This window comes from Crocuta crocuta, unplaced genomic scaffold, assembly GCF_008692635.1.
Source record: "Crocuta crocuta isolate KB4526 unplaced genomic scaffold, BGI_CrCroc_1.0 scaffold1362, whole genome shotgun sequence".
Classification (NCBI taxonomy): Eukaryota; Metazoa; Chordata; class Mammalia; order Carnivora; family Hyaenidae; genus Crocuta; species Crocuta crocuta.
The window spans coordinates 386,027-403,614 of NW_027532586.1; positions in this window are offsets into that span (position 1 = coordinate 386,027).

The following is a 17,588-nucleotide window of genomic DNA, read 5'->3' on the forward strand; positions in this document are numbered from 1 at the left end:
CTCCAAGCAAATAAATAAAAGCTGGATGAAATGGATGACGTTTTAGTAAAATGTTACTTACCCTGACTAATTTTATAAAAGCAACTAAATAGGTTGATTTAGATACAAGTGAAGAACTTTAACAACAGTAGACTGCTAAGAGAATATCAAAAACTCATGATTTCAGAACAGAATTCTACCGAAAATACATAGGAATTCTAATACTACTTAAATTGTTCCAGACTCTAGGGGGCAAAGGGACATTTCTAAATTATTTTAATGAAGAAAATACAATGTCAACTCAAAACATACAAATGATTGCACAAAAAGAAAACTATAGAATAATTTACTTTACGAAACTCTATTCTAGGAAATCAGGATGATTATTAAGAAATATGTAAATTGATTATATTATTTCATTTAGTTACAGAAATTGTATAAATCTTTCCAGAGAAAGGGAAATAAATTTGATAACTTTCAACTATATTCTTGATAAAACACCAACTGTAACACATTAGATATTGATGATTATGTACTTAAACATGATAATGTGTATATACACATATGCACACACACACACACACACACACACCAGATCCAGCTTAATGGAAGGACAGATACTGGTGACATTATCCATTTTTAGAATCAGGAAATGTTCACTCTCTTTTAACTTCTATCATTATTATTCAACTTTTAACTGGGATATTGGCCAATGTATCAGGCAAGCAAAGGACATTAGAAAATTAAAAACGGTAATAAGGTGGTTAACACACACACACTATTTGTCGATGGTATCATTATGTAACCAGGAAACTCCAGAATCTATAAGAAAAAAACAAATTATTAAATGTAGTAAATTCATTCAATGAGATAGCAGGATATAGAGTTTATATTCAAAGGTCAATGGCCCTCATATACGTAGACACTAATACTATATGATGGAAGAAAAAACTTCATTTTTAATGGCAGAAAAATAAAACAAGCCACTAACAAGAAATGTACAAAAAACAACTGTATACAAAAATTTTTAAAATCCTTAAGGACACAAGAGTAGACTTGATGAATAGAAATATATAACACGCTTTTAACAGAATAACTCAGTCTCATAAAGATGTCAATTGTCTCTGAGTTATTTATAAATTAAGTCAGTAAAAATACCAAGATTCATTTCCAGAATTAGATAAGCTGATTCTAATCTTATATAAAACATGAAGTAAATATGGCCATAATAATACTGGAAGTAAAAAGGCAATAGGGAGATACAGCCTTAAGAGATATTAAACATTCTATAAAGCCTCAAGAATTTTAAATGTAGCACTGGACAATAAAGAGAAAATCAAAACAAAGAAGTGAAATAGAAAGTCCAGAAATAGATCCAAATATTAATGGAGATTTCATATATAACATACAAGGTATCTCAAGCCAGAAGGGAATAGTTTTGACTGCTTATAAACAAACAACTTTATGTATGAGATTCAAAACACACATAAAGACAGATGACAAACTGAGAAAATTTTATTTTATTCAGAGCAACATTTTTGCAATTGCAAAAATCCAAAATCTTCTAAGTCACCTATTAGGACTGGGTACATTCAGCTGTATCTACACAGTGGAATTCTAAGCAGTTAAGGAACATGTATGGGCCGATCTCCAGAACACGATGTTTGTGGAACAAGGAAGCATCAAAAGAATGTGCATATTTTGCCACCTTTTGAATAAGCAAGAAGAGTGTATACATATCTGTTTATATTTGCACTAGACATACTAGAAGGCCACACTATTTTCTTACTGCTGGATTTTGTATCTGCTAGTCTTCTGTCCCCATGCCTCTTTCCTCCTTTGTCTCCAGATCATTCCTGCTTATCCTTCAGATCTCCCTTCCTAAGTATATTTCTCTGAGAAATTGTATGGTCTCTGGTTCACTACTGTGTTGGAATCCTTCCCATGTGCTTATCTTTACATAAGCTTAGTTGTAAAAGAAAACTATAATTGTTCATTTGTTTATCGCTTAAGTACCCTGAATAAATGACTATACTTTGGTCCCTGTTGTATTTTTCTGCCTACCAAAGTGCATCAATAAAAGATTGAATAAATTCAATTAAGGAATTGCCAGGCGATTAGTGACACAATACAAATTAAGTGTGATCATAGAAAAAGCCACATCCGAGCCTTCCTGCGGGAGGCAGAGAAGGAGTCCACAAAGGGCTTGATTCAAGACATTTTTCTTTTCTTCCTATCTCATCCTTTCCTAATGATTAACCAACCACATGCTTTTTCCTTTTATCTTCTTTAAAGAGACTCAGTCTTATTAAAGAGACAGGAGTAGAGTGGCATTTGGGAAAGGTATTTTAAGCCTGTCAAGATTTGTGTGTAAAATGAGTCTTTGCCTCTCACAAATAATGAAATACAGTATACTTGTTTACAGTGAGCAAGTAACGATCATTGATTGGGCACAAGCTATGTTCCTGGAACTTTGTTAACTCTTTTGCATAAATTACTTCTTCAAAAAAGAAGACAGTGTGCCATGGTGAAAAGAGAAAGAGTTTTCTAGTCAGAGTGGTAAACTGGTTGACAAGTGAAGAACATACACATTTTCATCCTCAGGTAGATATGGCACCATTCTGGTTTATTTCAGAGGAAATAATTGTTATTGCCCCTCCATTTGATTGGTCTATGACTTACAAGTGTCTTCTGTTGCTGCGAAATCCCAGCAGCTGTGAGATGAAGAAAATAAAGTTATTTATTGGGAATAAAAATAATTTAATTTCTAATATTATCTGATTTTCTTCCCTTGACTTGTCAGAGTCCCAAGACATTTTGGAGGCTGCAGACATGATGTCATGGGGGACTACACTGGTTCCCAAGGTGTCATTTAGAAATCTATAGAACTGGATCTTCAGATGAAGGATCAGACCAGTGTTCCTGGTAGCAATACACATAGACATATTCATGTGCTGCTGTCAGCCCAGACCCTGCCTCAGATTTTCTGCCCTCCTCTCTCTCTCTCTGCCCCTCCCCAGCTCGCTAACTCTCTCTCTCTCAAAAATAAACAAACATTAAAACAAAAGTCTTGTATCAAGTTGTTGACAGCTGTTTTCAGCAGGAAGTTTGCTCTTAACATATACCACTATTTGCAGAAATGGAATATATCTGTGACAGTGTGGTTGGAACATACAGTTACTCCTGGATTATCAGATACACTTCTTCCTTCATTTCAGGGTGGAAAAAGTTCTCATGTTATGTCTTTGAATACTGCTTTGTTCCATGTATTGAGGTCTTTAACTCATGGGCACTAATGATAAATATGGGATAGCCATTGTCTTCCACATCAGTTATGATCTTATTAAATGTTTTACTCTCACTGATTTTGCTTGGTTTAAAAGTAGACATCTACTTTTCAACTGGGGCTATTCTGTTTGAGTAATGGTACTCTTTGGATATTTAGCATGCTTCTTAGCTCTTCATTCCCTTCTTCTCCTCCCCCTACCATCCCATCTGTTATCTCTTCTTCATTCTCTCATTTGTCCTTTCATTTGAGTTCTGTTTCATTCCTCCATGTCCTTATTAAATTCCTTTATATCAGGGTTTCCCACCATTGACTGTATTGAAATTTTGGTCAGGGTAATTCTTTATCATGGGTGGGAGGCTGTTCTGTGCAACTGTAGGACGCTTAGCAGCATCTCTGGCCTCCAGATCCTAGATACCAGGAGCAAACTGCCTTCCAAGTATGGCAACCAAAAAATGGCTCAAATATTGATAAATGTCCTGTAGTGCCAAAACCACTTTGAAAAAAGTTATTTCTTATTACTCTCTTGGCTCTTCACTGAACTTTTCCATATTGTGAGATCTCTCCCTTTTTGTTTTGCTGTTACTCTTATCATTAGTGTCTGATTTTGTGAACTTGTTCATGTTTAATATGACTTGAGCACTCTGACACTTCACCTGAGACCTGTGTTTCTTATCCAGTGTTCTTGAGAAATCTGAAGCTGGTAGATACTCATAGAACATGGCATAGTGGAGAGAGAAAGGGGTAGACGGGAACCAAAATTCACTTTCACAGACAGTAGTTAAAAGAATGACTGGAGCCTGCTTCAGAGTCTGTGTCTCCCTCTCTCTCTGACCCTCCCCTGCTCATGCTGTCTGTCTCTCTCTCTCCTAGGGAAAAAAAAAAAAGAATGAACTTGATGGAAGGCAAGTGGGAAAAATATAACTTCAATGCAACCCTAAAAGAACTTTGCATGAAAGAGCCAGCTGGGGTTTCATGGAGAGGGAAATGGGGTCCTTCAGAATGGGCTAGACTGGGGGTGGGGTGCAGAATCCTGTGTAGCTGTCTAGGAAAAGTCATCATTCATGTCACCTGACTCACAACTAGAATTTTCTGGTGTGGGATCACAGAAGTGCCCGGGAGACAGTGGGACCAGCTCCAGACACCCACCTGGCTAAGGGTACCGGCAACTATTGCAGTAGGACCAGCTGCAAAGACTGTGTTTTACCTTTTAGTTCCTTCTCACCTCCTGGAGGAGTCACACAGGCATCAGGGACAGGAAGTGGAAGGATTCAAATTTGTCTCCAAGTCGGTTTCAAATATGGGTCCACAAAGAACCCCTTAATAACATCACATACATCTCCACACGTCTACTTCCAAGACTCTCCTCTGGTATGTGTCCATGGTGCTCATCTATGGCTCCCTCTTAACGAAATGGAAGAATGATGAACGATACAAGGAGACTCCTAGTCTTTCAAGAAGATATGTAGAGCCTTGCCCGTTGCATGCTGCTGTTACTCAGTTGCACATCTGTCTCCCCGAGGTACAGGAAACCTTTGTGAGAGGAGGACAGTCACCTCTAAATGTCTGTACTTCCCAGATAGTTGGGCACATGGTAGATACTAACTTCATGTTGAATTAAATTTCTTTAAAGTATATTTTCTCCCTTGGCGGAAGTGTAAAATGTGCTGTCTCTCCCTTGCCGAAGTGCTGAATATGTTGAACATTTTGAAAGAAAGGAAACGCTGCATCTGAAGGATCTAAGGTTGCTATACTTCTACCACCAATTTACAAAAAAACGCAAAAAGAAGGAATGAGATCCATGGCTTGTGAGTCACCAGCAATTCCCTGACCTGTACCTGAGACATTTGGTCTCTTTGAAAGAATCATTAATTTTTTAAAAAATGTTTTAATGTTTATTTACTTTTGAGAGAGAGAAAGGGAGAGAGTAAGAGAGGAGGGGTGGAGAGAGAGAGGGAGACACAGAATCCAAAGCAGGCTCCAGGCTCCATGCTGTCAGCACAGAGTCCTGATGTGAGGCTCGAACTCACCAACTACAAGATCATGACCTGAGCAGAAGTTGGATGCTTAACTGACTGGGGCACCCAGACACCACATCAGATTCTATCTTAAGTTAAATCTTGCTCCAAATGGAAGAGAAATTCCAATTTCAAAAATGCGTGAGGTGGGAGTTCAATTCCCAAAGAGTCAAGGAAAAAGAAGATAAAAAATTCTTTGAAGCATGCTACCTGGGACAATTTTCCTTCACAGATTTCTAAATTCATTTCTCATAGCACGATTTCAAAGAGTGAAACAGGGATTTGTTTAGCTTCCTTTTCCCCTTGAATTATATGGGAATTACCTTTTGCAATCTCTACTCTGGGCCTTGAACTCATCAGGGTTCCAAAGCTGCTACGAATCATTCACTCTGTTGTCTTCTGGCAAAAATAACACCCCTCAGGTGTCCAGCAGCTGCTATCACTTCGGAGGCTCACAGCTACGGGAAAAGCGAGCCTGGTGTCTGATAGTGATAAATAAATGGCTTCACCAGAGAAGCCTCTCGTGTAGTTTCAGACAGGACTACAAATAAGGGAAGGATTTGCAGAGATCAGGAAGGCACTTCCTGCCCCCAGTTTTCTCTACCTCTCCCCCAGCAGGTGGCATGCTTAGGGGGGAAATTCAGGCTGGGTGAAGAGCACAGGTGTGTTTTGATACTGTTATTGTTGTTTATTATTGTTGTTTTTGAGTTCTGCCATTTCCTAGCTGTGTAACTTTGGGCAAATTCTTTTACACCTCGAATGTGTATTTGTTCATCTTCAAAATAGAAGCATTTTTTACTTATTTCAAATGACTTGTAACAATTAAATCAGGCAGTGCTTTTAAGAACCTGTCTCAGAGAAGTACTCTATCAGGCCAGCGTGTCTTCCTTTGATGATGTACCTAGGTCTTCATGAGCGATAATTTGCTTAGGTCATTCCCAATACAGGTTTTAGATGCCTTGTTTACAATTCAAATTATTCAAGATGGACGCATGAGGTCAGGGGCATCCACATGTTTTCAGTTGTATCTCAAATTTTACAAATCTGTATGTGAGGAAATCTTTTATTAGTACCTGGTGAATTAAGAGGGTTTGTATTTGCATGCACAGTCTACCCTTTAAATGATGAATGTGAGTCAAGGGCAACTGATTTTATTACAAGAAGTATTTTTTTATCAGTGGGTGAAGGGGGTCAAAAGGCGCAAACATGCAGTTAAAAATAAATAAATCATGGGGATGTAATGTACAGCATGGTGACTATAGTTAATACGACTGTATTGCATATTTCTAAGTTGCTAAGAGTGGATCTTAAAAGTTCTCATCATAAGACAAAAATTTTCAGCTACTATGGTGATAGATGTTAACTAGACTTATTGTGGTGATCATTTCACTATATAAATAGAGAGAGTCATGTCTTACACCTGAAACTAATATAATTTTATGTGTCAATTATACCTCAATAATAATAGATAATATATAATAATAATAATAAAGTCCTTTATAGTGCACGTTAATGAAACCCAAGTTCTTATCTTCAAGATTCTGCCCACCATCCCACTCCACCACCCTTCACAATGTAGGAGCTTTACGTTTGTTGTGCCCTACTTCTCGAATGTTCCTTCCCCAGATCCTCACATAACTGCCTCTTTCTCAGCAAGTGCTGCCCATTTCAGATACCTCCTCTTGGATGACACCTTCTCAAATCACCCCACACACACATCCTGTCACTTGATCACACTTAGATTTGCATCACAGCACTCGTAACTACCTGATATTTTCTTGCTGCTTTATCTGTTTGTTTATAGTGTGCACTTATAAAAATAGACACATTGCAGGTAACGCGGTACCAGGCAAGTTCTTTCTTTCAAAAGAAACAAAGTTAGGTATTTTATCACTTCAAGTTTCCGTGAATTTATAAAATCATAAAATATACGGAAATATGTTTGCTAAACCTACATTTTGGGGATGATATACTGTTGGACGATGGTTATGGTAAAAATGATAACAAAAATAAGAGGACTACGAATTTTAAAACAGGAAACTCAGTCCTCCCTAATTCTCAGCACAGATAGATTTAAGAACCAAAGGATAGGGAGACAGAAAAGCAAGAACAGAACATCGTTTTTTCATGAAACTAGAAACCACAAGGCATGTAATATGTTGAAGGACAAGATGAAAAGGGTTGTTGTGGCTGCCCAGATGGCGCAAAGTCTGGGGACTCATGGTTACAATGCCAACGGAGACACTGAGGAATAAACTCAATGTAAGAAAATGGGAGCAAAAGCAAGAGCTTCCATCGAACTTGTTTGGTACCAGGAATAAGCACAGGAGATGGAAACCTAGTACACAGCATACCACCTCTTATAACAGGCAGCCTTCGGGGAAGGGGAATGGTGGGGAGTGAGAAGCATCAACTGTCCTACAGCACAGTTAACTAAGGGCTCACTCACGCATACAACCAAATCTATCAGCCTGACGTTGGCCCTAGAGTTTCACGTGTACCTCTTGGAAATGTGAGGCAGAATATCCCACCCAACTCAAGAGGAATAATTATGGTAAAACTAAGTCCCGGGGGTATCTGGGTAGCTCAGGGCAAGCTTAATAAGACTCTTGGTTTCTGCCTGTGTCGTGATCTCACGGTTCATGAGTCCAAGCCCCGCATTGGGCTCTGCACTGAAAGTGCAAAGCCTGCTTGGGATTCCCCCCACCCTCTTTCCATCTCTGCCCCTCTCCTCCTTGCTCACTCTCTCAACATAAATAAATAAAACGTAAAAAAATAAGCCCTAGATCTATAAAAAGATATTACCATTTATATACACACATATACACATTTGCCAGAAAAAAATACTTCTTTCCAGTAGATAAAAACTGCCATAAAAGGAAAAAAAACTTTAATGAAGTACTAGCTTAGGAAAAAAAGACAAAGACTCAAAGCTGACAAACAATATTTAAGCAGGAAATTCATGAAACAAAAGAAGGGCATGAATAGCAGAATTTTTAAAAATAAAGAAAATGAAATGAAAAAATAAAACCAATGCAAAAAGCAGTACATCAGGGGAGGATGAATATTACAGAAAAACAAAAGTAGCTATATGGAGTGCAGGACTGAGAAAAATAAGCACAGGGATCAATGAGTTAACAAAGAACTGAAATGATAATATGACACATCTGAAATGATATTATTAGTTATAGAAGACAGTTCCTTAAAATAGTTGTTTGTGAAGAAAAATATTGTTTCTGAAGAGGAGAAAAGTAAAAACAGAAAATGGAGCTTTAATTTAATATTTTCCCCAGGTATAAAAGAAAACTTGATTTTAGATATTAAAGAGTGCATTGAGTCCTGGGAAAGAATTGACACATAACGATTAGCCCTGAAACATCTCTTAATAAAGTTACTGAACAGTAAATTAAATCAGGAGTCTTTTAAGCTAGCATTTCTAGCTGCACTAAAAAATAGCAGCACAGTGCTTCAGATTCTAAATGAACAAAAAAGTCTCAATAATGTTATGCCAGCATATAGGGGTTTAAGGATGAAAGCCGTGCACACATACTGTTAGGAATTTCTAGAAACAGAATAAAGACATCCAGCGAGACCTCCGTGAGGAAGCAATGATAGGATAAACTTAAGCCAAGTGAAAAGCAAATGGAGAAACAACAGTGAGTGGTTAGTGCTGAGCACAGACCCCATTTCCATGTAGAATGGAGACTGCAACAAACGTGGCATTCAGCCTTCAGTGCAAAATTTGAAGATTATAAATTCTGGTGTTTTAGAATCTATAACCAGCAGGAGTTAGATGAGGGAGAGAAGGTATAAGATGGTATAAGGATGAAATTTCATGGACAGGGGTCCACATGATATTTCATGGATAGGGGTAAAAAAAACAACCATATTTGAAGGAGATACAAGGATTGAGAATATTTTAAATGCATAAACACATTCAGACACATAATACAACCATATAGAATGTGGAGGCGAAGAGAGTGAGCTGCAAAAGCAGACAAAGTGGACCTTTTTTCCCTCCTATGATCTATGGAAAGGAAATACTATAAAATGTTTAAACAAAGGGTATATATATATGTGTATATATATCTCCACATTTTTATAAAGGTAGCAATTAGCTAAAAAGCATAAAAAACATACAACCCTAGCAAAGCAATCACAGACAGCAGAGTGGAAGAAAAAACAAAACAAAATAATTGCTCTAAAATCAAATCAGAAACAATGGCATTAAATAACATAAAGGTACCAAATCAAAACCATCTGCCAGAGAATAAAGAAAAAAAAATCAATAATGTCAATTAAACTTAAAAAAAAAGGCAGGATCGCAAAATCAAAATGTAAAGAGTCTTTAAAAAAAATAAAAACAAGACACAGGGCACCTGGACAGCCCAGCCCGGTGAGAGTCTGACTCTTGTTTCCATCTCAGGCCAGGATTCCAGGATGGTGGGATCAAACCCTGTCTCAGGCTCTGCACTGAGCATGGGGCCTGCTTAAGATTCTCTCTCCTTCCCTGAGCCCCCTCCCCCATCTTGCTCTCTCTCTCTCTAAAATTAATATATATATATATAATAATAATTTTTTAAAAAGCAATAGAAAGTGACTAAGGAGGATTAAAAACAAAATGATGAGGAAAGGGTTTCATGCAAAGCCAAATGGAAAGAAACAAAGACCAGACATCACCTCAATATCAAAAAGTGATTTCAGAACAGTTAGCAGCATTAAATGAGACAAAGAAAGACAATTTATAATGCTAAAGAGGGTAATCTAAAAAGTGACTATCAAACCATTTTTTCAGTATCAGTAACATAATATAAAGTCACTAGGAATAAACAATATGGCAAGAAACTGAAAACAGAAACAGACATTTTTAAGTAGGAGACTTCATCTTTCACAGCATGTGGATGGTTTAATATAGGACAACCACAGGGGAGTCTGGGTGGCTCAGCTGGTTGAGCTTCTGACTTCAGGTTGGACTTAGGTCATGATCTCACGGTTTGTGGGTTTGAGCCCCGTGTTGGGCTCTGTGCTGATAGCTTAGGGCCTGGAGCCTGTTTCAGATTCTGTGTGTGTGTCTCTCTCTGCCCCTCCCCCACTCACATGCATGCTCTCTCTCTCAAAAAAAAAATGAATAAATGTTAAAAAAAAAAAAGGACAACAACTGGGGTGCCTGGGTGTCTCAGTCAGTTAAGTGTCCAACTCTTGATTTTGGCTCAGGTCATGATCTCACTGTTCATGAATTAGATTCCCACATTGGGCTACCTCTTTTGTGAACAAGTTTTTCAAAGAGAAAATTCAAAACTGAAATGACAGACAAGGTAGAAATCAGTGAGAATGAAATACTGTGAATCAGAATAAACGGGACATAACAAGTGTTGAAAGGAACAACTTAGTCTTGAGTATTTAGTGAATAGTAAAGAATGCAAATAATCCACCAGCTTCCATAGTCAAAAATACCAGAATAAGGAAAATAAAAATTTACAAACTATAATGAAGTCAGTAATAACAAGAAATAATAGATCAATAAAATAGGAAAGAGAATAATAAATGGAAAAATAAGTAAGTAAAGCCCTTGAAGAATGAACCATCACTCACCCTAATAAAAGTTAAAGGAAAAAGCAAATACAAACCAAAACAACAACCACAAGTATTGCCACCACAACAAAACAATACAAATTTAAAAGACAAAAGCAATGATGACATTCAACTCTATGGAAATAAATTGAAAAAGATCAAATGTGTGCTCACTATGGAATATGTAAACTATCAAAACTTATAACTATAGAAAAGGTAGGAAACCTAAAGACATAGAAAACCAAAATCAATTAAAAAACAGTTAAGCTAAAGACACATTGTGAAAAATTGCCTCTGTCAAAGAACAAAACAAGATAGGTAAATAAAAACAGTCCAGCACATTTTCACAGGGAATCGCCATTAAACCATACCAAAACTCAATTAATACGACATCAAAAGGAAACCAAAGATCAATTTATTATACAAATGTTAATTTAAAAACCCATAAATAAACTAGTTGCAAACTCTGGCCTCTCACTGAAAAGCAACATAACACGTCCAAGAGGGGCTGATTCTGTAAAAGTGGGTGAGTTACAATGAAAAAAATACACCAGCCAAATTCATTTGATTTCTGCATCAAAAGTGAAAATGGCACTTGTGGGGATGAGCACTGGGTGTTATATGGAAACCAACTTGACAATAAACTATTGAAAAAAAAGGGAAAATGGTCTTCAGAAACTTAGCAAAAGCTTCTGATAGATCAATATCAGTTCAGGGTGTCTGGCTGGCTCTGTTGGTAGAGCATGCAATTCTTGATCTCAAGGTTGTGAGTTCCAGCCCCACATCGGGTGTTGAGAATACTTAAAATGAAATGTTGAAAAAAAAATCAGAATCACTTCTAGACAAAATGACTTAATAATACCATATATTAATGGTATACATTTATTAAACTCTTACTATATTCCAGACACCACTCTAAGTGCTTTTTGTGTATTAACTCAGTTTATCACTTACAGCCACTTTATCATATATAGCTGGAAACCTCCTGAATACAGCCATACAAATTCATCATGAGCAATGAGGCCAGGCACTGTTCTAAGTACTTAACAAACATTATCTCTTTTAATCCTTTTAACACCCCATGAGGTACATATTACTATCCCCTCTTTATACATACATGAACATGACTGTACAAGCACACTTAATATATCAACTTAAAAGCCCTCTTCAGGGTAAATAGGGAGGCATTAAAAATTTTCCCATTAAAGGCAGGAAGGAGATAAGGGTTTTCATTAACACCAATATTATTTCACTAGGCTTTGCAACTGCAAATAAATATGATTACACAGGAAAGAAAAACTACATATATAAAATAAGACAACAATGGCAATATCCACTGCAAAGGTACAACCTTATATGTGAAACACCTGCCAGATTCAGCTGAGAAAACTCATTTCAATGTTCAAATGATCAAAAGGAAAAAAAAAAAAAACACCTCAGGACAATTGCTATAAATTTCATATATAGAAATAAATACTTTCTTATTAACCTGTTGGAAGAAATAATGGAAGAAACGATGTCATTTACATCAGGATTAACAGTAAGGCAGAGACTGTGGAGAATTAGACATAAATATCTAGAAGATCTATGTTGAAGCATTAATTTTATTGAAACTTTAAATGAAAGTCATAAACACACAGACACAAAGACTTCAACAAATAGGTAACCTTGTCATATTTAAGGAAAAGATAACCATTTTCATGATCTCTGTAGCCATATACATTTGATGCTAATTTAACAAAAATACCATTGTTTTGAAATAAAGCTTTGTTCTCAAGATCCTTATAACATCTTTAGAAGAATGGCTTGAAAGTTCTGAGAAATAAGAATATGAGGGAAGATTAGCCTTGGCTGATACTAAACATATTATAAACCTTCAAAATAGGAAGTGTGATTCTTGCATGAAGAGACAGACAAATCAGACAAGCGGGAAGTTGACAAGAAAGTAAAATATTGCTATCATTACCTAGGTGTCAAAGGGCAGTTCAGTTATTCTATTTCCACCTTACTTTCTTTGTCTGGAGAATACAGTCAATAATAGTAACTACCGCGTCACTTCGAATAAGCATTGCATGCAGGAAATTTTGCAGATTGCAAATCTTTAACCCAAGTAAGTGTCTGTTATAGTAAGAACGAAACATTGTCCTTTCTATTATAGAAGTGGCCCAGTGTAACGAACCTGCTACCAGGTATCTGATTGATTAGCCTGGGCAGTGATGCCATATGAGAGTCTTTGGACTGGTGGCTGTTACTGGTAGTTTGGGCAAACTGCTTCTGATAGTCTTTGCTGACATGCATGGGAGAAAACGGCATTTGCCAGATCAGTAGCCAATACTAGGTACCAAGGGATGTGTTAATTTACTCAAGCAATAAAACCACATATAGGGACTGCGGTTAGAGTCATCACCAGGTTTAGTTTTTGGTAATCTGCTCTCATCCTCCAAGATCTGTCTGCTGCATGGGCCACACAGGTGAGTTAAAAGGGGGTATCATGAGAATCACCACCTTCAAGTCCTTGATAGTGGCAGTGACCTCTGCAACCCCTCCAAGAATAATGTATTGTTGTTGTTCTCTATTTTCCTTAGTGGAGACAATCATAATGGCTTCACTTGGTCTTTATCACCATAGTAGCTCTGACTCCACAGGTCATTGGACCAGTGTGAGGATCCTACCAATCACTGAGCATGGTTATTCCAAGTAAGCATTATAGAACCAGGGATATAAACACCAAAAGGGTCCAGGGACTCACTGGACCCCCCTGTAAGATGAGCTTGAGCTAAAACTCCATTGATCACCGACCTCCAAAGCCTCTACTCTGACTGACTGACAGGCTGCAGTGATGTTTTGGATCTCCTGGAATTATTACTAGTTCAAAGTCACATTCAGTAATCTTTGGAAAGTCTGATTATCTGGAATGTCTGATTATTTCCTTATCCCCAGTGCAGAGTCACTGTGGTGAAAGGCCATAATCCCTTTTGGGGAAGACTGAGAGAAAGAAGTAGTATACATTTTTTATAGGGTACAGGGTCCTCCCTCAAGGGGGTTCCACCTTTTCTTTGTACAATGGGTTCTGGGTCAGTAAACTGGATCAAGTTTGGAAATTGACTTGAGCGGTCTTGAGTCTCTATTTTTATAATTTAAGTTAGACTTCTGTTCCCTTGACCCTTCCACTTCCAGAAATCAAGTAAGAATTTAGCAAGCTCCCGATCTATTCCACTTTTAGGAACATCATGATCAAGTTGCCAACACTACAGGTCTTTGTGAGTTAGACTACTTTAATTGCTGCTTTGATGCCGCCGTGCATTGCAGTAGCGATCGCCATCTTGCCTTTGGTAGTTGATGCCACCACTTGGGCCCTGCCAGCCCAGGATCCAACTTATCCTCAATATATTAGGTTTTCTGTGTGTTCGGTGGCAGCAGTTGCCATTGTAATTTCAGTCCTACAGAAAGAGCAATTACAGAGATCTGCGGGGACGCTGGGACTCCCCTCACAGCATTGATGAACGACATGTCTTCTAGACCCATCTCTATAGGTGACCAGGCCTTACACGATAAATCCACCCTAACGGTTGAATCTCCCTAACCCTTTGAAGTCCTTCCTCTACAGTCTGCCACGGCAGGGCTAGCATTTCACGTTTATTTATTGGGGGCCACTTTCCCTCCCCGATTCCGCAAACAACCAAACTGTTAGAGGCCCTTTTAGACTCCTCAGGCTGCAACATTAAACCCAGTGTCTCTGCTTAGTGAGCACATTGCAATCAGTCTGATACGACTTTATGTTCCTTCCATTATTACCCCATGCCCTTGGTGTACGCTTCTACCTATATTCACATGATTTGTGCCTCGATAAATTGGAAAAATCAAATACCTCTTTCAGAGTGCAGCACACCTCCACATGGGCCACACTTTCTACCTCACCTTTGGAGTCAAGTTAGAGGTCTAGAAGCAAAGAAGGGTGGTGGGGGTGAGGAGTATCAGGCCTGTATACAGGCACTGTTTCAATGGAAGCCCATTGCAGTCTCCTCAGGTGAATAGGGTTAGTCTCCTCAGACAGGGAGGGAATGGCTAAGAAGATTCATCAGAATTTAGGGGTTCAATGTCTCCAGTTTCATCAGTCTTTCCATACAGCCCCGTTTCAACTTCCAGGATCTCCTGCCTCCCATCCCCCATCAACACCCTTGCTTTAACAGCAAAAGTGCAGTAAGGTTGGGAATTCATGTTATATTGTAATTCAGCCCCTCGGGTTGAGTTTTGGGTTTCGGTTTTCTGGCAATCTCAGCCTTCCACCGCAGCTGGAAGCTAGAATCCTTGAGCTCATCCTTTTCTTTCCCCGCATTGTCCTGTGATATGGGGACAACCAGTCAAAACCGTTATAGTCGTTAATTTGATAAAAACATCCAAAGGTAGCACATCCATGGTCACGTGTGTGTGGACCACGTAGCACATCCAAGGTCACAGAACCTTACCTTTAATTGAGTATGAATATTCAATGGTGGTGTCTTGCTTATTGCTATCGTCACTCCACACCACGGGCTATCGCTGCTCTCCTTATGACTGGTAGTGCCTTTAAACAATCATATTAGAAGGCCAGTTCCAGGGGAGCCTAGGTGGCTCAGTCAGTTAAGGATCCAACTCCTAATTTTGGTTCAGGTCATGATCTCATGGTCATGGGATCAAGCCCCCCATAGGATTCTCTCTCTCTCTCACTCTCTCTCTGCCCCTCCTCCACTCACACCTATGCACACATACTCTCTCTCTCTCACTCTTAAAATAAATAAACATTAAATAAATAAAAAATAAATAAACAAACACATAAGTAAGTAGAAAATCAATTCCAGAGACACTGGAATCAATTTAGAAACTCATCCTTAAGATGATGCTTCCCTAGTACCACTCTTTGTACCAAAATCTGTAGTAGTCAAAATTTCCCAGAGAAACAACAAATTGGATGTGTGTATATAATACACATATACCCATATAGACATAATTATATAGATAAGTACAGTATGTATGTGTATAGGTATGTGTACCTATATTTCCATCTATATCTCTATGTATATTGAGAGAGAGAAAGGCGGAGAAAGAGAAGTATTTCTTGTAAGGAATTGGCTCACATACTACAGAGGTTGGTAAATCCAAAATCTGCAGATCAGACTGGCAAGCTAAAGACCCAGAAAAGAGTTACAGTTTGAGTTCAAAAACAGTCTGTTGGCAGATTTCCTTCTTCTTCAAGGGAGGTCAGTCTTATTTTTAAGACCTTCAATTGACCAGGTGAGATCTATCCACATTATGAAGGGCAATTTGCTTTACCCTTTTAAGTCCACTGACTTAAATGTCATTCCATCTTAAAAAGCTTTCACAGAAATATCTAGACTAGTGTTTGAGCAAATATCTGATCAAAATAAATCCAAGTAAATAATCAAAATAATCATCAAACTAAATAGACGGGTAATTTTAACCAGGTGAGTTTTCTCATTGTAGCATGGAAATAATAATTCTTATGCAACTGTTGTTTTAAGATTTAAATGAGATAGTATGTAAGGTACAGTTCCAGGCTAGAGTTCATATTTAATAAGCTGACAATTAGCCATAAGTAAAGTATCATTTTTCATATATATATTTAAGCTAATTTTATTCAAATGGTAAATAAAATTTTATCTCCTGCTTTTGTTGCTCTTTATTAAGTTGTGAGATTGCTTTGGATATTGTTATAAAGAATTAGTAACAATAATTTTATGTATATATAATATTTAATATATGGACTTACATAATTTACTTATCTTCCATTTAGCTTTTAATTTATATTTCATTTTTCACTGTTATATACTACGTCACAAATTTTGAATGAGAATCTACACAGCTTTTAATTTTTATTATTACACTCCATACAATGTTAACATCCTCCCACATACAGACATGATTTGGCCCCATGTCTTTATTTTTGAATGCAGATTTTAACTTTAAATATAAAACCTGAATTCAAGATATGCCTTGGACTTCAATGCAATTTCATGTTTTTCCATTATAACAAGCAAGACATTTACTTCCTTGGGAACCACGGTAGATTTATTTATTCATGCCATCTCTACAAGAAAACAGTTAAGTGACCTTTTCCAATAATCTTTGCTTTGAGGAAGAAGAAAAAGGTTTTACAAGTGCCTTGAGAACCTTTCAGAATTTAATCTAGCAATTCCTAGTCTTCAAATATAACCTGAGTACAGAGAAGTAGCTCTGGGGACCTGGCACAAATTTGTAGTCAGAGAGGGGTTAATATTTGAATGTGTGATGGATCATACTGAGTGACCAGCAAAGTAACTTGGTAAAAGTCTCACCCATTCTATATATGTCTTTATCCTCTGCCTTAGAGCTTGAATGCCTACAGAAGTTACTTAACCTACACCTTAAGAACCTGAGTTCTTTCCAGAGAATAAGGGTATAATTCAGAATCCTTTTGGACTAGTTTTATTTTTTAATTTTTATATTTTTGTAGCTTTATGGTTTTATTAACACAAATATATGTACACATAAGCTCTCTGTCTATTCATGGTCTTCACTGCACACCCGGCATTGGGATTTGTGACTCTAATGGCCACCTTTACTGTTCTTTCTACAATGACTGTATGATTCTTGGAGGAGACATCGTGAGCAATCTGCACAGTAAAATGTGCTGCACATCAGGAACATTTCAAGCCTCTTGATCTTGTGGATGGAACCTTCCAGAAGCCACTGGGCTG